This window comes from Ursus americanus, chromosome 11, assembly GCF_024610735.1.
Source record: "Ursus americanus isolate L20-20 chromosome 11, mUrsAme1.1.p, whole genome shotgun sequence".
NCBI lineage: Eukaryota > Metazoa > Chordata > Mammalia > Carnivora > Ursidae > Ursus > Ursus americanus.
This window is the reverse complement of record NC_142137.1, coordinates 6,839,498-6,861,812: the sequence shown is the minus strand read 5'-3', so window position 1 is coordinate 6,861,812 and position 22,315 is coordinate 6,839,498.

Sequence of the window (22,315 nt, the reverse complement as noted above, 5' to 3'; positions counted from 1 at the left end):
AAGCCCTTAGAGAGAGATTAAATTTAAGTATTTTGTTTTTCATAGGCAATACAATCCCTACTGTGAGATAAGTAATTTGGACCACTTAGCCTGTTGCTTGAGTTCATCTCACTGCCCTTATTTGAACTCAAAGTTTATAAACAACTTTCTGTTGAGGATTTGACTTTTTTTTTTAAATAATTTTTATTATATTATGTTAGTCACCATACAGTACATCCCCGGTTTCCGATATAAAGTTCGATGATTCATTAGTTGCGTATAACACACAGTGCACCATGCAATACGTGCCCTCCTTACTACCCATCACCAGTCTATCCCGTTCCCCTACCCCCCTCCCCTCTGAAGCCCTCAGTTTGTTTCTCATAGTCCATAGTCTCTCATGTTTCATTCCCCCTTCTGATTACCCCCCCTTCTTTATCCCTTTCTTCCCCTACTGATCATCCTATTTCTTATGTTCCATAGATGAGAGAAATCATATGATAGTTGTCTTTCTCTGCTTGACTTATTTCACTTAGCATTATCTCCTCCAGTGCCGTCTATGTTGCAGCAAATGTTGAGAACTCATTCTTTCTGATAGCTGAGTAATATTCCATTGTATATGTGGACCACATCTTCTTAATCCAGTCATCTGTTGAAGGACATCTCGCCTCCTTCCATGATTTAGCTATTGTGGACAATGCTGCTATGAACATTGGGGTGCATATGGCCCTTCTCTTCACTACATCTGTATCTTTGGGGTAAACACCCAGTAGTGCAATGGCTGGGTCATAGGGTAGCTCAATTTTTAACTTTTTAGGGGACCTCCACACTGTTTTCCAGAGTGGCTGTACCAACTTGCATTCCCACCAACAATGTAGGAGGGGCCCCCTTTCTCCACATCCTCTCCAACAATTGTTGTTTCTTGCCTTGTCTATTTTTGCCATTCTAACTGGCTTAAGGTGGTATCTCAGTGTGGTTTTGATTTGAATTTCCCTGATGGCTAATGATTTTGAACATTTTTTCATGTGTCTGTTAGCCATTTGTATGTCTTCATTGGAAAAGTGTCTGTTCATATCTTCTACCCTTTTTTTGATTTGTTTATTTGTTTCTCGTGTATTGAGTTTGAGAAGTTCTTTATAGATCTTGGATACCAGTCTTTTATCTGTAGTGTCATTTGCAAATATATTCTCCCATTCTGCGGGCTGCCTCTTAGTTTTTTTGACTGTTTCCTTGGCTGTGCAGAAGCTTTTTATCTTGATGAAGTCCCACAAGTTCATTTTATATTTTGTTTCTCTTGCTTTGGAGATGTGTCATGAAAAAGGTTGCTTTGGCCGATGTCGTAGAGGTTGTTGCCTATGTTCTCCTCTAGAATTTTGATGGATTCCTGTCTCACATCAAGGTCTTTCATCCATTTGGAGTTTATTTTTGTGTATGGTGTGAGAGAGTGGTCAAGTTTCCTTCTTTTGCATGTAGCTGTCCAATTTTCCCAGCACCATTTATTAAAGAGACTGTGTTTTTTCCACTGGATGTTGTTTCCTGCTTTATCAAAGATTAGTTGCCCAAAGAGCTGCGGGTCCATTTCAGGGTTCTCTATTCTGTTCCATTGGTCTATGTGTCTCTTTTTGTGCCAGTACCATGCTGTCTTTGTGATCACAGCTTTGCAGTACAGCTTGAAATCCGGCATTGTGATGCCCCCAGCTTTGTTTTTCCTTTTCAACAGTTCCTTGGAGATTTGGGGCCTTTTCTGGTTCCATACAAATTTAAGGACTATTTGTTCCAGTTCTTTGAAAAATGTTCTTGGTATTTTGATCGGGATAGCATTGAAAGTGTACATTGCTCTGGGCAGCATGGACATTTTAACTATGTTAATTCTTCCGATCCATGAGCATGGAATATTTTTCCATCTTTTTGTGTCTTCCTCAATGTCTTTCAAGAGTGATTTATAGTTTCTAGAATATAGGTCCTTTACGTCTCTGGTTAAGTTAATTCCAAGGTAACGTATCTTTTTTTGGTGCTATTGTAAATGGGATGGATTCCCTAATTTCTCTTTCTTCAATCTCATTATTCGTGTATACAAATGCAACTGATTTCTGAGCATTGATTTTGTATCCCGCCACGTTACTGATTGCTCTATACCTTCTAATAGTTTGGGAGTGGATTCTTTTGGGTTTTCCATATAGAGTATCATGTCATCTGTGAAGAGAGACATTTTGACTTCTTCCTTGCCAATTTGGATACCTTTTATCCCTTTTTGTTGTCTGATTGTTGTTGCAAGGACTTCTAGTACTATGTTGAATAATAGTGGCGAGAGTGGGCATCCTTGTCGTGTTCCTGATCTTAAGGGAAAGGCTTCTAGCTTTTCCCCATTGAGAATAATATTTGCTGTAGGCTTTTCATAGATGGCTTATGAGATTGAGGAATGTACCCTCTACCCCTACACTCTGAAGGGTTTTAATCAGGAAAGGATGCTGTATTTTGTCAAATGCTTTTTCTGCATCAATTGAGAGGATCATATGGTTCCTGAGACTTTTCTTGTTGATATGATGTATCACGCTGATCGATTTGTGAATGTTGAACCACGCTTGCATCCCAGGGATGAATCCCACTTGGTCATGATGGATAATCCTTTTAATGTGCTGTTGGATTCTATTAGCCAGGATCTTGTTGAGGATTTTGGCGTCCATATTCATTAGGGAAATCGGTCTGTAATTCTCCTTTTTGATGGGGTCTTTGCCTGGTTTGGGGATCAAGGTAATATTGGCCTCATACAATGTTTTTGGTAGCTTTCCTTCTGTTTCTCTTTTTTGAAATAGCTTTAGGAGAATAGGTATTATTTCTTCTTTGAATGTTTGGTAGAATTCCCCAGGAAAACCGTCTGGGCCTGGAGTTTTGTTATTTGGAAGGTTGTTTATCACTGACTCAATCTCTTCATAATTAATTGGCCTGTTTAAGAAATCAATTTCATCCTGTTTCAGTCTTGGTAGTTTATAGGTTTCCAGGAAGGCCGCCATCTCTTCCAGATTGCTTAATTTATTGGCATATAGCTCTTGATAAAAGTTTCTAATAATCCTTCCAATTTCATTGGTGTTGGTTGTGACCTCTCCTTTTTCATTCATAATTTTATTGATTTGGGTTCTTTCTCTTTTCTTTTGGATAAGTCTTGCCAGTGGTCTGTCAATTTTATTAATTCTCTCAAAGAACCAGCTTCTAGTCCTGTTGATCTGCTCTACTGTACTTCTGGTTTCTAATTCATTGATTTCTGCTCTAATCTTGGTCAACTGCTTCCTCGTGAGTGGATGAGGCCTGTCCCTCTGTTGCTGTTCCAGCTTCTTGAGGTGAGAATATAAAAACTGCATTTTAGATTTTTCTATTCTTTTGAGTGAGGCTTGGATGGCTACGTATTTCCCCCTTAGGACTGCCTTTGCAGTCTCCCATAGGTTTTGGACCGCTGTGTTTTCATTCTCGTTGATCTCCATAAATTGTTTAAATTGATTTTTGATTTCCTGATTCATCGAATCATTCCTGAGCAGGATGGTTCTTAGTCTCCAAGTGTTTGAGTTTCTTCCAAATTTTTCCTTGTGGTTGAGTTCCAATTTCAGAGCGTTGTGGTCTGAGAATATGCAGGGGATAATTTCAATCTTTTGGTATCGGTTGAGACCTGTTTTGTGTCCCAGAACATGGTCTATTCTTGAGAATGTTCCAGGGGCATTAGAACAGAATGAGTATTCTTTGGTTCTGGGGTGTAGTGTTCTATGTATATCTATGAGGTCCAACTCATCGAGTATGGCATTTAAAGCCTTTGATTCTTTGCTTAGTTTTTGCCAGGGTGTTCTGTCTATTTCTGATAGTAGGGTGTTGAGGTCCCCTACTATTAATGTATTTTTATCTATATGTCTCTTTATTGTGGTTAAGAGTTGGTTTGTTTATCTTGCTGCTCCCCTGTTGGGGGCATATATACTTATAATTGTCATCTCCACTTGTTGGATACATCCTTTAAGAATAATATAGTGCCCTTCTGTGTCTCTAACTATAGTCTGTAGTTTAAAATCCAATCTATCTGATATGAGAATTGCTACCCCAGCTTTCTTCTGAGGTCCATTTGCATGAAAGATGGTACTCCATCCCTTTACTTTCAGTCTGATTGTATCTTTGGGTTCAAAATGAGTCTCTTGTAGACAGCAAATGGATGGGTCATTTCTTTTTATCCAATCTGCAACCCTGTGGAATTTTATGGGAGCATTCAAGCCATTTGCATTGAGAGTGATTATTGAGAGATATGATTTTAATGATGCCATGTTGCCAGTAAAGTCTTTGTTTGTATTGGTTGTGGCTTTCTATTCTCTATCACTCTTGGGGCCTTTTTACCTTTATAGAACCCCCTTAATATCTCCTGTAGGGCTGGTTTCATGGTTACAAAATTGGTCAATGACTGACGATTCTGGAAGGTCTTTATTTCTCCATCAATTCTGAATGACAGCCTGGCTGGATAAAGGATCCTTGGCTGCATGTTTTTCTCTGAAAGAGCTTTAAAAATGCCCCCCCGAACCCTTTCTCTCATTCCAGGTGTGTGTAGACAGGTCTGATGTAATTCTGATACCTTTGCCTTGGTACGTAAGAAATTTATTTGCCCTTGCCACTTTCAATACTGTATCCTTGGATGTAATATTTGCAAATTGCACTATGACGTGATGTGGCATAGGTTTGTCATGGTTGAGCTTTGGAGGGGTCCTCTCTGCCTCTTGGACACGAATGTTTGTTTCCCTCACTCGATTAGGGAAGTTTTCAGCTACAATTTGTTCAAATATCTCTTCTAGACCTCTGTTTTTCTCCACCCCCTCGGGGATGCCGATGATTCTGACATTGGATTGTTTCATTGAGTCAGTAATCTCCCGTAACCTGCATTCATGGGCGTGGATTTTTTAAAGTCCAGCTTCTATTTTCGTTTTTTCTTCTACTAACCCATCCCCCAATTCGGTAATACGTTCCTCTGCCTCATTCGCCCTGGCCGTCAGAGCCTCTAGTTTTGCCTGCATTTGGCTCATAGAATTTTTAATTTCCGCCAGATTCGTTCTCATTTCCGCCCTTAGAGATTCTATATTCTCATTAACATTTTCGTTAATACTTTTTTCAAGTCTACACATCATCTTGACCATTGTTACTCTGAATTCCATTTCTGATAATTTGGTTACATCCATATCCCTTAGTTCTGCGGCAGAGTCCACAGACTCATTGTCTTTTCTTTGCTGGGGGGGACTTCTCCTTCTCGTCATTCTGATGAGGAGAGGTTGCGGGGTTGTCCAGAGCCCAAATTATTGACGGGGACCCAGGCCGTGCGCCCTTGTTTTATAGGGATCTTAGGGATGTGGGCTTCTTCTTTAAAGATTTTATTTATTTATGTGGCAGAGAGACAACCAGCGGGAGATGGAACACAAGCAGTTGAGTGGGAGAGGAAGAAGCAGGCTCCCAGCGGAGGAGCCCGATGAGGTACTCCTTTCCCCTTTCCAGAACGCCGGGATCACGCCCTGAGTCAAAGACAGACGCTCAATGACTATGCCACCCAGGCGCCCCGGGACATGGGCTTCTTGATTTTTCAGCCTGCCTTCTGGGGGAGGGGCCTGCCGCGCCGATACTCAGGCAACCCTGTTTGGGTAGAGTCTCTGTGTTCCCTGCGAGGGGGGATGGGGATGGGCACAGTGTGAGCCGGTATTTCCAGGCTTTTGTTCTCTGGCGGCTTTCCCTAGTGGCTTACTGTGCCTCTTCTGAGAGTCAGAGCAGCAGTGGCCGAATCTCAGCCTCTGTCTCAGAACAGAGGGATCGCGGACCGTTCTCCACTGATGTTCTGGCCACTTTACCTCTGTTACTGTTGGTGCTTCTCAACCCTGCAGCGTCCCAGTATTGTACCCCACACCCGGCATCCCAGCCCTCACTCCCAGGGCCGGCGCGTCTCTGTCCTTTGTGTTTCTAACACCGCCAGCCGCCAGTCGCCAGCCGCCAGCTGCCCTGCGCACCGGAGCTCCTGGTCTCAGTCTGCTTCTAGCGAGCACACAGGAGTTCCGGAGTTCCATGAGAAGTCTGGGGGCACGTGCTCCCCGCTCACGGTCCCAGTCTGTTTTCTCGCGGGTGCCGTCCACGAGTCCGCCCGCTCCCCTGTGCAGGTGGCTACCGCTTCCCGGCGCCCGAACGCAGCGGCTCCCTCCCCCTTCCGTTTATCTTCTGATATCTGTGCACAGTTTCACGGCTCCCAGCTTCGTACCTCAATACTCAGTGCTGCAGATGTTCATTTGTAGAGATCCAGATGTATCTTCCTGCGTCTCAGGCTGTTTCCGTGTATATTCAGGCTGGTCTGGTACCTATCCAGCTTGACTCAGGGGACAGGCTGAAAAAGGGGTCCCCTACTCCTCCGCCATCTTAACTCGAGGATTTGACTTCCTTGTAGATTTGCCTCCAGGGCTGATCATGTGACAGTATATTTCTCAAGGCAATTTAACAAATTTACTTTTGGTTCTGTGCTTCAGTCTTGGAAAGCTTGGTTAATGTGTGGCTACCCCTGAGCAATCATATTACACTAGGAATGTTGACAGATTCTGTTTACAAGGCTGCAAGTTTGAATCTCCATGTTTGAGTCATAGTAAATTCATCAAGGTTATGAATACCAATGGCGCAGCCTCTCAGAACTAGATTTGCCTAGCAACTGGATGCCCTCTTTCCATTGCCAGAGGGTCCAGCCATTTAATTCAGGTGCTAATTTCTACACTGGCAAGATAGATTTTGATGTTATTAACCTTTGCCCCCAAATATGCAATTCTCCAGTGGAACATTTCCAAGAAGTATGTAAAATCACAGATATATACTTCAAATATTTCTAACCCCTACAACTTTGTGGTTCTAGACATATAAGCACTAACATTAGAGAGGAGGCATCATAAGACACAGGACTGAGAATATGATCTTCCTTTTCTTGAGGAAAAAGCATGGCTTATGAACTATGGTCTGATCCAAGATTCATAGACCAGAGTTCATAAGTCATGCTTTGCCACTAACTAATGGTATCATCTTGGGAAAATCACTTACCCTATAGGTCTCATTTTCCTCACTGATAAAATAAGAGGTGGGAGTAGATGGTCTTACAAGTTTTTATACCTGTTAGTTTCTATTAATCTCTATTAAACTCATAAGCAGGAAGAAGAAAACAGGAAACATACTTGTTTATATTCCTAGGGAGTTATTATTGGTGTTCATACAGTTCTGGGTTTGAAGGAGCTATTGTATCATATCTTTAAGATTTGTTTTTCTATACTCCTCTACTCTATGGATACTTATCCTCAGTTATTTAGTTGTATGATGAGTTTTAGATAATCTGAGTCCTTTGATTTGGGATGCCAAGTTTTGAGTGTATGTACATGCTTTTTTTTGGAGAGAGCCAGCAGTTTTTATCAGGCTTCAAAGTCTACACACAAAGTCTATATGATAAGAACTAGTTTCCTGGATTGAATCCCATCAACTTGGCATCCCATTAATTTCTAAATCTTTAGGCATAAGTGGTTCCAATTAGGAGGGAACAATTATATGACTAAGTGCATCATCTTCTCATGTAGGCATGGAAGGAAACAATTGTCAAGATAATTCTGTTATATTATCATTAATAATTATTAGCTATTATCAAGCTAATTTTTCATTTCATAAAAAGTCTATATGGAGAAAGCAGTCAAGTAGAAACAGTTATTTCATGTAAATTCATATTTGTTTTCGAATAGTGAGAAGGAAAAAACTTAGTAAAAGACTTTTCTTTGGAAAAAATATTACATTTCACAAAATGATTCCTAAGCATATGAATTCAAATCAACTGAGATGTAAAGAACAAAGAAACATAAATCTAAAGAAAAGAAATGATTACAAATTAATTAACAACCACTCTGCTATTTATTTCCTGTAAGATATTATGCTTCATATGATTAAAATCTTTATTGTTTGAAATAAACTTTAGTCTAAGAGAGGACAGATTTTAAACCATCAAAATTTATTTCAGGAGATATGACAAGCCTTATCTACAGTTAAGAAATGAAAATTAATTATAAGGATAATTCTGTAGCAGTATAATATTAAAATTTGTCAAATTGTGAATTTCAGAAAAACACGGTTTCTCAAACGTGAATCAACAGAGCATGAAAAATAGAGAAATTACCTTCTTTCTAGCCTAGTATCATTTTGGGAGCCAGTACCATTTCTGAGTTTAGATTATTGAACTTGCTTTTCATATCATGTTCATATAAGGGCAGAGGTTTCCTCTACAATAATTTTAGCCAAACCAACATATCCCTAATACCACTAAGTTCATCAACGAAAATCTGTTTCTAACATATATGATATGAATTGCCAAAACATATATTATTGACTGGAGATTTTAAAAATAAAATATTTGCAGCAGCTACTTCTGGTGTGTGACCATTTCATTTACATAGCTGACCACCTCTGGAGAGCATATTCCCAGTTAACTGGGCAATTGAACACCACTATAGTGTTGATTAAATTTAACTGATAAACACTACAAATCACACTTCATAAGCTGAAAGTTTTTTCTTAAGGCAAATTGCCAATGATATAAACTTCTACCTCTAAATATTTCTGTGTCCTCCTCTAAAAATAGCATTGTCATCTTATATAGCCAAAATAATACCATTACATTTAGTAAAATTAACAGTCGATTCTTAATAACATCTGATACTCATTCCATATTCATATTTTCCCAGTTGTCCTTCCCCAAATTCCCTTGAAACTGATTTATCAAAATCATATTTAATCTAAGGTCACATTTTGCACCAGGTTTTTATGTGTCTTATGTGTCTTAAGTCTTAATAGTTAATACTATTTATTGTGCTGCCACTCTGTTGAAAACTTATGCCATTTAGCTTGTAGAATATCTTAATTTTTGGTTTTGTATGGTTGCTTTATTTGTGGTGTCATTTAGCTCATTTTTATTTGCACTGTTGGAAGTCAAATCTAAAGACCTGTTTAGATATAAATTAAACATTTTGAAAAAAGTATGTTTAAGGTAATTTATACTTTTTTTCATTTTTGAGTATCATATGGATTCATGAATTTTAAAATAGATTCACTGTATTTTACTCTCCCCAATATGATGCCCAATTGTTATAGCTTTGGCCAGTGAGAACTTGTTTCAGAGACATAACATTTTGAAATTAACATTTGAAAGGTTCTTTGCTTTCTAGAAGCAAAGATTATTCCAGACTTACCTTGTCCCATCTCTTTTTCAGACAAGGTATCAGTCATTTCTCCAAGAAGCCCTGGTTCCTTTTAGTGGAAAATAGTGTTAGAGACCAAAAATAAGGTGTTATGTGTGCATGAGCTTCAGAGGTAGCATTGCTCCTAGACTGTTTCAGTGGTTACAGCTTGGCTTAATTAGTTCAGGCTGCTATAACAAAAAATACTATAGATTGGGTGCTTTAAACAGCATATATTTATTTCTCACAGTTCCAGAGGCTGGGAAGTCTGAGATCAAAGCACTGGCAATAGGGGTGTCTGGTGAGACCCTTGTAGACAGCCACCTTCTTGCTGTGTCTTCACAGGGCTGAGACAGAGAGAGCAAGATCATTTTTTCTTGTGGCTCTCATAAGTGTGTTAATCCTATTCATGAGGGCTCCATCTTCATGACTCAAATAATCCCCCCAAAGCCTCATCTCCAAATTTCATCACATTGAAGATACAGGCTTTAGCATTTGAATTTTGTTGGGGGGGTAGGGGATCACCCAAACTTCCATCCATAGCACAGCTAATAAGGATATGCAGTATTTTCTAAAAATCTTGGGTTTGTATGGACTTTTCTAAGTAAGTACTATATCTCAGTATTTCAACAACTTCTTTATACCTATTATTTAATTTCCTTTTCTCTTATGCCAAAGGTTTTCATATGATAACATTAATATAATTACTCTTATTATATTATATAATGAATAATTATTAATGTGATTGTTCTTTTATCCAACAAGACAAAAGTTTTAAAACAACAGTATCAATATTTTTGGTGTTTCTTTTTAAGTGTTACTTAAAAAAGTCAATGTAGTTCAAATATTTATTTTCATTATTAGAATGCATTATTCTACTAGGTATGAGTGAAGTACTACATTCTAGAGCTACTTGAAATAACTGGTTATTGATTGAGGTTGTATAAATACTTATATAATGTTCAGGTTGATTCAATTATTTTATTTTGGATTTGAGGGTGTGGCACAACACTTCTAAGTTCATAGATGAGAATAGCTTTAACTGCTCAACCTTCCCTTGATAAAGATAGTTGCTGTAGGAAGATTTTGGTTAGGGGTTGGTTTTGCCAGTCTACCTTGAGAAAGTTAAAATGTAATCTCTAAAGCTCTTTATAAAAGTTTTGTTTCATGGTAATCTGGTTTAGCAAAAATTACCTATTGCTTAGTTTTAAGTGAAAATTTCATAAATATAAATTTTACCAAGCAAACCAATTCTGCCTTTTACTATCCAATCTTAATCATTTAGATATTACATACTTTATGAGTCAATTCAATTTTTAAAACTTAACTTCTTTTTAAATTTTTTTATTATGTAATCTCTATGCCCAGTGTGGGGCTTGAACTCATGACTCCAAGATCAAGAGTCACATGCTTTACTGACTGAGCCAGCCAGGAGCCCCTAAATTAACCTTTTTATTTTGAGAATATTATAGATTCACATGCAGTCATAGGAAACAATACACAGAAATCTTATGTGAATAACAGAGATCCCCTGTAACTTTTACTTACTTTCCCCTAATGGTAACATTTTATAAAACCATAGCACAAATCACAATCAGGATATTGATATTAAAACAGTTGAGATACAGAACGTTTCTACCAACACAGGAATCCTGCCATCTGCTATTTTATAGTTACACCCACTTCCCTCATATCCCACCACCTTCTTAACCCATGGTTACTTACCTGTTCTTCATTCCTACAGTTGTGTCATTTCATGAATGTTACATAAATGGAATCATAGAGTATGTAGCCTTTTGGAATTGGCTTTTTCGCTCAGTGTTCTTCTCTGGAGATTCTTTCAGGTTGTGTTTATCCACCGTTTGACTCTTTGCTGCTGAGGACTATTCCATTGTATGCAGTACCACAGTTTGTTTACCTATTCACTTATTGAAAAACATCTGGGTTGTTTCCAGTTTGAATCCATTACAAATACAGCTGCTATAAATAATCATGTACAGGCATTTTTATGAACATAAATTTTGATTTCTCTAGGATAAATGCATACGAGTACAATGGCAGGATCATAAGGTAGTTACAGGTTTAGCTTTTAGGAAGCTACCAAACTGTTTTCTAGAGGGACCATACCGTTTACATTCCTGCCAGCAACATATGAATGATCCAGTTTCCATTTTATTTTTTTATTATTTCATTTTTTAAAAAGATTTACTTATTTATTTGAGAGAAAGAGAGAGAGAATGCCTGCAAGAGCACTAGCGCAGGGAGGGGCAGAGGGAGAGAGAAAGAATCCCAATCAAACTCCTCGCTGAGTGGGGAGCCTGATGCAGGGCTGCATCTATGACCCTGAGATCATAACCTGAGCTGAAGTCAAGAGCCAGGCACTTAACCAACTGAGCCACCCAGTTGTCCCTGATTGTAGTTTTCATTAGGTTTTCCCTAATGACTAAAGATGTTAAATATCTTTTCATGTGCTTATTTGCCATATGTATATCCTCTTGAGTGAAATGTCTCTTCATGTCTTTTTGTCTCTTGTCTAACTGGATTTTTTTTACCATTGAATTTTGAGAGTTTTTATGTATTGTAGATTGGTCTTTTGTCAGATATATGCTTGCAAGTGTTCTTTCTCACTCTAATATGTCTCTTCATCCTCTTGATAGTTTCCTTAGGAGAGCAAAAGTCATTTTGATGAAATCCAATTGATCCATTTTTCCTTTTATGAATAATACTTCTGCTGTCTGAGAATTCTTTACCTAGCCCTAGATCTTAAAGATTTTCTCTTACCTTTTACAATAAAAGTTTTATGATTGTATGTTTACATTTTAGTCCATGATAAATTTGAGTTAATTTTTGTGTATAGTATGAAATCTGAGTTCAACTTTTTTTTTCTGTCTGTGGATGTCCAATTGCTCCAGCACCATTTGTTTAAAAGGCTAGGTTTCTTCCATTGAATTGCTTTTGCACTTTTGTCAAAACTCAGCTGGGCATATTGATGTAAGTCTATTTCTGAGTTTCTATTATGTTGCATTATCTGCCTTCTGAGTTGTTCTTGAATATTTTTAGAATTCCACTTTGATTCTTCTATAGTGTTTTCGAATGTATCTCTTTATATAGCTTTTTTTGTGGTCACTGTAGGTATTATGTTGTATCTATACATGCCTCTATATATCTCTCTATATATATCTTATCACAATCTACTTGTGTCATCATTTTAACTAGTAAAAATGAATTATAGACACCTTATAACCATTTATGTCCCTTTATCCTCCCCTATTTATAATATAATTGTTAAGATATTTCCTCTACATGCATTTAGAGTGATATCAGACAGTGTTATAATTTTTGCTGCACTCATCAAACATAACTTAGAAATCTCAAGAGGAGAAGGAAAGTCTATTGTATTCAACCTTATTTTTACTTACTGTGTTTATTCTTCCTTCCTTATGTTCCAAGTTTCTTTCTTTTAATGCTTTCTTTTCAGTTTAGAGAGCTTCCTTCGGTATTCTTTCAGGGTAGTCTTGCTTACAAAAATCTTTAGTTCTCTTTCATTCCTGAAGGATATTTTTGCTAATATAGGATTAGGGGTTGACAGTTCTTTTCTTTCTACATACGAAAAATAGTGTGCTCCTTCATTCTTCATGATTTCTGATAAGAAATCTGCTGGTATTTGAATTGTTTGCCCACTGTAGGTGAGATTTCATTTCTCTCTTGCTACTTACAATGTTTTTCCCCTTGTGTTCAGTTTCATAAATTTGACTGTGCTGTGTTTTGGCATGGATTTCTTTGAGTTTGTTCTGTTTGGATATGCTCAGCTTCCTGAATCTGTAGGCTTATGTCTCCTGCCAAATTTGAGAAGTTAAAGCCATTGTTTCTCCAAGAAACTTTTCAGCCTGCCCTCTTTCTCCTCTCCTTTCTGGAACACTGATGATATGAAGATGAATTCTTTTGTTATAATCCCACAAGTCCCTAAAGCCTCTTCATTTCTTTTCAGCCAATTTTCTATTAGTCAGACTGGGTAATTTCTATTGTTCTAATTTCCAGTTCATAGGTTTTTTTTTCTTTGTCTCTTACATTCTACTGTTGAACCATCCATTAGCTTTTTATTGCAGTTTTTAAATGATTTTCAGTTTTAAAATTTCCATTTGATTTTTCTTAATATCTTCTGTTTCTATGCTGATGTTTTCCATTTTTTCATTTATTTTAAGCATGTCCATAAGTGCTCATTTAAGTGTTTTTTTTTACTCATGGCTACTTTAAAATCTTTGACAGATAATTCTAACATCTCTCTTATCTGTGTTAGCATCAATGTAGTGAAGAATTAACCCTATCCCAAAAGAGGGTTGGCCTTTCTTTTGGCTACTAGAAAGTGACCTCTAAGCCCTTAGAATTTCGCGTCTGATAGGTTTGTCTTTGCCTGAGGGCACTGACCCCTGGAGAGTCTAACATTGTGATTTGTGACAGGGATTTTGGGCTACATGGTATCAGTCCCGTATAAGCAGTATGTGATTGAGCACCAATAAAAATTCTATACAGCAAAGACTCATATGAGCTTCCCTGTTTGATGATACTCTGTGCATATTGTCACACATCAATGCCAGGAGAGTAACGTTATCCTGACTCTATGGGGAGAGGACATAGGAAGTTCTGCATTTGGTACTTTTACTGGACTCTGCCCTATGTCCTTCTTCCATTGGCTGATTATAATGTGTATTCTTTCCCTATAATAAATTATAACTATGAGTATCACAACTTTCAGTGGGTTCTGTGAATACTTTTAGTGAACTATCAAACCTGAGTGTGGTTTTAGTAACCTCCTACACTTGCAGTCCATATCAGAAGTAAGGATGGTCTTCCAGATGGCTAACAGACACATGAAAAGATGCTCAACATCACTCATCATCAGGGAAGTACAAATGAAAACCATGATGAGATAACACCTCACACTTGTCATAATGGCTAAAATTAACAACATAAGAAACAACAGATGTTGGTGAGGATGCAGAGAAAGGGGAACCCTCTTGCATTGTTGGTGGGAATGCAAACTGGTGAAGCCACTCTGGACAACTGTTTGGAGGTTCCTCAAAAAGCTAAAAGTAGAACTACCCTATGATCCACAGTTACACTACTACGTATTTATCAAAAGGATACAAAATACAGATTCAAAGGAATACATGGACCCCAATGTTTACAGCAGCATTACCAGCAATAGCCAAACTATGGAGAGAGCCCAAATGTCCATCAACTGATGAATGGATAAAGAAGATTTGGGGTGTGTGTGTGTGTGTGTGTATTATGTATAATATATATATATATATATATATATATATACACATATATAATATTATTATTTTATAATATTATATATTATTCAGCCATCAAAAAGAATGAAATCTTGCCATGTGCAGCAATGTGGATGGAGCTAGAGTGTATTATGCTAAGTGAAGTAAGTCGGTCCAAGATAAATGCCATATGATCTCACTCATATGTAGAATATAAGAAAGAAAAAAGAGAACATATGGGAAGGGGGAGAAGAAAAAATGGAGAGGGAAACAATCCATAAGTGACTCTTAATGATAGAGAACAAACTGAGGGTTGATGGAGGGAGGTGGGTGGGGGATGGACTAGATAGGTGATGGGTATTTTTAAAGAGGGCATTTGTTGTAATGAGCACTGGGTGTTGTATGTAGTTGATGAATCACTGAACTCTACTCCAGAAACCAATATCACACTGTATTTAACTAACAAAATTTAACTTAAAAAAAAAAAGTAAGGATAGTTTTGTGCAGACCTGTTCCCTCTAACTTTGCAGTTGGTAAAACTCTGATCTATTGATCATTTTTTTAAATTAAATTTGAGATGTTTCTTGTTCTTTGTATGATGAACCTTTTTTTATTGCAACCTGGACATTTTGGATTTTACATTATGAAATGCTGGATCTTATTTAGACCTTGTTTCCTCTAAGCCAATGGGTACACCTCTAACCAGGAATGGGTGCACTGCTTTTCTTGTTACTGTCAGGTAGAGGTAGAAGTCTGGGTTCTCACTGTATGTCCATTGACACTCAAGGTGGGGGAAAGCTCCCCATAACTGTTACAGGTGGTGGGAATTTCAGTTCCCCTGTGACTTCCAATGACACTGCTGTGGTAGGAGGGTAGCTTTGTTATTCCTCGACCGTGGTAAAAGTACTGATTCTCCTCTCCTCGAGGCCTCTTCTCCCAGTGGGTGGGGGAGGAGTAGAGAGGCTTCTCATGTGATTTCCATTGGTACTACAGTGCATGGGGTCGTGGTTATGACCTGACTGCCTACTCCACCTCTCTGATATCTCTCCAGCAGCAGAGTTGGAGCACCTCTTTATAGACTTGAAAGGATAGAAGTCAAGGCTTTCCACTCAGTTTTTGCTGTTGTGGATGGGGGCAGAGCCACAGTTTTTTTGTTTTTTGTTTTGTTTTGTTTTGTTTTTGTGGTGTTTGGCAAGAGTAGAATAATTATTGCCTGAAGATTTCTGTTTTGCTAGGTTGCACCTTTCTTGGTCCTTTGGCTAGGAAGAGCAAGCTTTCAATGGGTTTTTATCTGCCTGTGCATTTGTCTGTCTTTGACATTTCTGGATTTCTGGCTTATTTAGTTCCATGCCCATGATAGGTAAAATCAGAGAAAACCAGGTAGCTCACCACCATGTTGTTGCTCAGGTCCCAAGGTCCCTGTGGTCTGCCTTCTTCTGTCCACTTTTCAGCATTCTTTTTTGTTTTACATATAATACTCATGATTTGTACTTAGGATGAGGAATAGGGAAAAAAGTATATCTACTCTTTCTTCTGAAAGCAGAAGCTCTACTCAATACAATTTTTTTTTTAATTTATTTGACAGAGATAGAGACAGCCAGCGAGAGAGGGAACACAAGCAGGGGGAGTGGGAGAGGAAGAAGCAGGCTCATAGCAGAGGAGCCTGATGTGGGGCTCGATCCCATAACGCCGGGATCACGCCCTGAGCCGAAGGCAGACGCTTAACCGCTGTGCCACCCAGGTGCCCCTACTCAATACAATTTTTAACCTGCTTATGAAATTTCTTAACTTATCTTGCTCCCTTTTCTGAGTTGTACCTCTTTTCTTCCCCTCTATCATGTACAGAATTCTTACCAGCTTAATGTATCATGGTAACCTTCTCCCAGTTTGTATTAGTTTGACCTGGGTTATGTTATGAGGCTTTTACTATTCTTCCAGAGGCATCAAAGAGAAAATTGTTATCTTGGAATTGCATATGCTTTGCAATGGATTTGTTTAAAATCTTCTTTTGTTCATTAATCAAAATGGAAACCTCACTTTAAATATGTATTACTAACATCCTAATTTTAATTTTAGGCAAAATAGCAAGAAAACTGAAGTCTCAGGTTCCTTTAGTTAAATACAAAAATACATTAATCCAATGTTGTAAATAAAATGTCTAAAAGGCACTTAAGAATGTTAAGAAATATGATCTAAATTAAGATAATATTCAAGGGCTGCCTGGGTGGCTCAGTTGGTTAAGTTTCCGCCTTCAGCTCAGATTATATCCCAGGGTCCTGGGATCGAGCCCTACAGTGGGCTCTCTGCTTAGCAGGGAGTCTGTTCTCCCTCTCCCTCTGTTCTCCCCCTCCTCTTGTGCTCTCTCTTGAGTAAATAAATAAAATCTTTTTAAAAAAGACAATATTCAATTACATTAGAGCTATTACTTTAAAAATGTGTCAGATATTTTACATTAAAATTTACCCAGAAAGTTGTCATAGAAACTGTTATATAGATGCATATTTTTAGATTACTATCTGGCTCTCACTAAAGCCAATTCATAAAAGATTCTAGTTTTTAATAACTTTTAACATACTTTAATTGTAATACTAATTTTGGTTGCAATCTCATATTTAGATCACATTTAGATAAACTTTATGATTTAGTTTTAATGCAGACATTAAACTTTTTGTGAAATTTACATATATCATTGTTTCAATATCTCAAAGTTACATTCTGTACTAACTGTAATCATTATCACAGAGAAAAACATTAAATTACTGTTCTTTAGAATTAATGTTAAATGTATATCTCTTTTTATTATACACTATTTCCAAATCACATTTAAAATTTTCAGACATTTTATGTATAAATCCAAACTTAGAATATATTTTGTAGAAAAAAATAAATGTTCATATCAAGCTTTACTGAAATAGGGGGATAGTTGGTTCTAATCCCACCTCTTAGGTTGATTTATAACAAGGGCTTTTCTAATTGCCTATATTAAAGTGACAGGATTTTTGTCGGTTGATTGGTAGGTTGGTCTTAAGACCATAAAGCAAAAGAGAGTAATTTGTTTAAAAACAGTTACATGTGATACACTTTTAGCATGCAGACATGCTCATAGATTACTAAGTCTCTTTGCCCAAACTACAGACAAATGGGTAAACAAGATCCAAACAACCTTCCTTTATATTCCTACCATATAAGCTTTAATTTTTAATCAATAATTTAAAATTATTCCTTCATAATTTACTTTTTCAATAAATTAGAACTTCATAATATTATCCAATTGGTTTGGTACCTTTCCAAACATATAATCTATTCTGAGACTCCAAAATATTTGCACGATTTTAAAGTCCACAAACATATATGTTTATATGATTTATGGCACTTTACCATAGATAAACAAAGATTATCTCATATGTTAAGCAGAATTTTTTATAGTTAGACATATTTTTCATTTTTTATTTAATGCCTTTTTCTAGATTAAGGTAGAGCCACACATTTCTATCCCATGGACTAGCAATGCTCTGGCTTTATACTAAAGACTTACTCATTCTGTACCCTAACTAAGCTGAGTTTGCTCCTTGGTGGGCTACAGGTAGAGACTATAGTAGGTAGAGTTGTCCCACAAAACAAACTTTATTTGCAGCAAATAAAATCATGGGGAATAACTTCTAGAGCCATGACTTCCTGAATGGGGGTGAGTGGGTTTCTTTTATTTGGGGTTAAGATGACTGTTCAGAAAGGGGAATTTTATCATCGCGTGTAGAGGTACGTATAAGGTTGTGCATACCTATATAGGAACCATGGCTATACACGCATCTTGTTATGTTAATGAGGACTGTGCTCCTCCTTGTTTAGAGACTTTAGCAGTATAATGAAGAAGAGGTAACGATTCATCATTGCATGGTCCATCTGCACCTGTGTGAGCCAGTGGTCCAACAAAACTGGTCTAGGCCACCGGAGCTCTTCTTGTTTGCCTCTAAAAGAAATTAACATTCCTGTGAAAAGAAGAGGGGTCAGTGGGGGTCTTGCTGGTGAGGGTTTTTACCTCATGAAACCCTATGTTTCAATCCTGCAAAACAACTGAAAATGTGCATTAGGTCAACCTTTACTTTTGGAACAGCAGTGGGAGTTTTACCATTGATTTACTGTCTCTAATATGATTAGGCTATTTTGTGGCCTGGTAGAGACTACTAGTTTTTACATTCCCTTTGTTCCCTTAAAATCCTTGACTACTGAGGTGTTTGCATTTTTGTAATTCTGACACCTCCTAGGAAGTTCCACCAGAAGTGTGCTAGGACCAGTAGAGCTGGTAGGGCATAGATCACAGAGAAGTGTGGGGATAGCTGGGGACCTAAAGTGATCGTCTTGTGTCTGAAAACTATGTCTCCTCTTTCTTTCTCTGGGGACCTCTAACTCTTTCTGCTTGCAATTCTAATTAGCTTCTAGCCATTCAAATGCACTCTCTGTAGTAGCTAAGCTGAACGCTACTATTCTTGAAAAGGCTATGGAGAAGATCAGTTTTGCTTTTAGGATTATTTAATTTACCAATTTATGAATTAAATCCCTATTTTGTTATTATGCTTTTAGGTTCAACTTACAAATCTTTTATTGTATTTGTAAGTCTAGCAGTATTTAAAAATTACTTTAAGGAGCTTTTAATTAGTACTTAGTCCTTTTTACAAATGTATTCAATCTAACATGTATAAACAAATCATACCGCGTCTACAAATTTAAAACATTTGATCTCCTTCTCAAGCACTATAACTGTCTGACAATAAACGCAATCCTCCTGAATATGAATCAGAACCAGCAACTTGCCTTTAGTACTACTGTCATTAAGTAATGAGGCCAGAAATTTTCTTCCTCTGGCCTATATCTCTATGATAAATTGATGCTCTCCTTTTTTTTTCTTTTCTTCTTCTTCTTCTTCTTCTTCTTCTTCTTCTTCTTCTTCTTTTTTTTTTTTTTTTTTTGCCAGAACTAATAGCTGGGGTTATCTTATTTGCAACACGCCAAATCATCTGAGAGGTTTCTTCTTCCTTAATGAGGCCATTTAACCAAGCCAAACACCCCTCTCCTTTCATTGGACAAATACTTTTTTGATGGATTCTAAGTTGTGGGTAAACTGTGTCTAAGATGTAACTTCTTCACTTAGTAACTTCACTCCCTTGCAAATCCCTGTGATTACTACTCTTTAAATATTTTATTTTATTTGTTTTATTTTAAGTAGGCTCCATGCCCAATGTGGCGCCTGAAATCACCACCTTGAGATTAAGAGTCTCGCGCTCTACTGACTGGAGGTGTCTGCCTACTCTAAATTGTCAACCATCTGCTGCCATGCCTGGAAACAGGTCACTTGGATGGGGGTTAAAAGGCGATGTAACCAAACCCACATGAGTTCACTCATCGGTAAGTCAGAAACTGAACCAGGTTGAGTTGTCCCACAAAGAAAGCTTATTTGCAGCAAATAATATGATCACAGGGAATGGCTTCCAAAGCTGTGGCTCCCTGAGAGAGGGTGAATGGGTTCCTTTAGTTTGGGGTTAGGGTGAGTACTTAGATAGGGAAGCCTTGTCATCCTATGTACAGGTGGGCATTAGGTCATGCCCGCACTTAAGGAAACATGCCTATACATACATTGTATGTAATGTAAATGAGGCAGAGGCTCCTCTTTGGGCAGAGATTTTAGTATTATTTTTTTAAAGATTTCTTTCTTGGGGCGCCTGGGTGTCTCAGTCGGTTAAGTGTTTGCTTCTACTCAGGTCATGATCCCAGTGTCCTGGGATTGAGCCCCGAGTTGGGCTCTCTGCTCAGCGGGGAGCCTGCTTCTCCCTCTCCCTCTGACTGCCACCCACCCTGCTTGTGCTCTGTCTATATCAAATTAAAAAGAATCTTTAAAAAAGAAAAAAATGACTTATTTCTTTATTTTAGAGAGAGAGCATGAGAGCAGGGGGAGGGGCAGAGGGAGAGGGAGAGAAGCAGAGAAGCAGATTCCCCGCTGAGCGGGCCCTACATGGGGCTATATCCCAGGAACCTGAGATCAGCACCTGAGCTGAAACCAAGAGCCGGAGGTCATCGGAAGGAGCCACCCAGGAGCCCCAGAGATTTTAGTATTATAATGAGACGTAGTTGTCAGTCATTCCAGAGGTCACTCTATGTTGCAAGTATGCACACGCAAGTCAGGAGGGGTTAGCTCAAAAGGTCTGGGTGGTCTGAGCCAGCAGGAGGTCTTGTCAGGGCAATGGTGGTTTCCGGTTTCATTTGTCTGGGTTAAGAGGTAAGCCGGAAAGAAGAGCTTAAGGAAAAATGTAAGAGGAAGGTTAGTGAGTACAAGGTGGTGGGCAGTAAAGGTCAGCTCTCATGTCAGGGGTCTAGGTGGTGACAGAAACAGCTCTCATCTATTAACCACTTGGGCTACTTTCACTTATAATTTTTATATTTTCCTGAATATTGATAAGCATCCTATCACCATCCATGCAACAATTTTTTTCTCTATTTTACTTCCTACAATGTGTATGCTGAGATAAATATTAAGTAGGAGAGGTTATAACTATCCCCCTCCCCTCCCAATTTAGGCCATCTTGCTGCTCCTGCTGTTCTAATTTTTCACCAGTAGAGCACCATGACCTCTTTGGAATAGCCCGCAGGGTTCCTTCTGTCTAGTTTTATACAACATATGCATTTAGAGGAACATGGGGACAAGTCCATGCTGTTTTCTCATCTTCAGATTTTTCCTCCTGGATAAGATATTTATTTCCTGCTTTTACTTAACAATCCATGTAAATGCTACCATGCTATCTGGGCCACATTTTACAACTGATTTGAGCTAATGTGGTTGTTTACAATTACTTGGAGTTTTGGGGGCCTCTCATAGAAATAGGTGAGGTGTTGCAGGGCTCCCCCTTACAACTCTCCCACTCCTAGGGGACAATGAAGTCACACCCAAACAGAATTTTGCCACATAGGCAGCTATTTACTATCATCTAGGTACAAAAACAGTCCTAGAAACCACTGTAAACACTGTTCACTTTTGGGTGTTCCTAGGTATTCCAACCACACCTTGAATGAAATGTTTAATGTTTACAAACACACACACACACACACATACAAGTTTGGATTCTGCTAATTTTATAGACAGTATCAGGTATCAGAACACTGAATCAGGGATGGAGACAGTACCCTTTGGAATCAAACCTCAAATGCCATTCTGAAGAGTGTAAGACTTCTGAGCTTATTAGATTCTTACATCCTGTTTATGAAAAAAAAAAAAACAAGCAGTGTCACTAAAATAATTCTACCTAATTCATATATTCTACTAATGAAATTTTACTAATGAAAACCTTTGGCTAATGTCTATTAGGCTAATAAACAAAGTCTTTGTTACTGGTCAGAACCCAAGAGAGCTGAGCCCTGGAGGCTCTAGATTAAATTCTACATAATCCTCCCTGGAGTGTGTTTTCCCAATTAGGACAATAACTACCCCCCAGAGTATATAGATTAAAACCACATCTCTCTCTCTTTCTCCCACAAACACACACATGCACCCACAGAGTATTATGTTTATGCTGAAGTATTTTATTTTTATTTTTTCCTCTAAATTTTTATTTAAATGCCAGTTAGTTAACATACAGTATAATATTAGATTCAGGTGTAGAATTTAGTGCATCATCACTTCCATACATCACCCAGTGCTCATCATGACAAGTGCCCTCCTTAATCCCCATCGCCTCTTTTACCCATCCCCCCAACCACCTCCCCTCTGGTAACCATCAGTTTGTTCTCTATAGTTAAGAGTCTCCTTCTTGGGTTTTCTCTCGCTCTCTTTTTTTT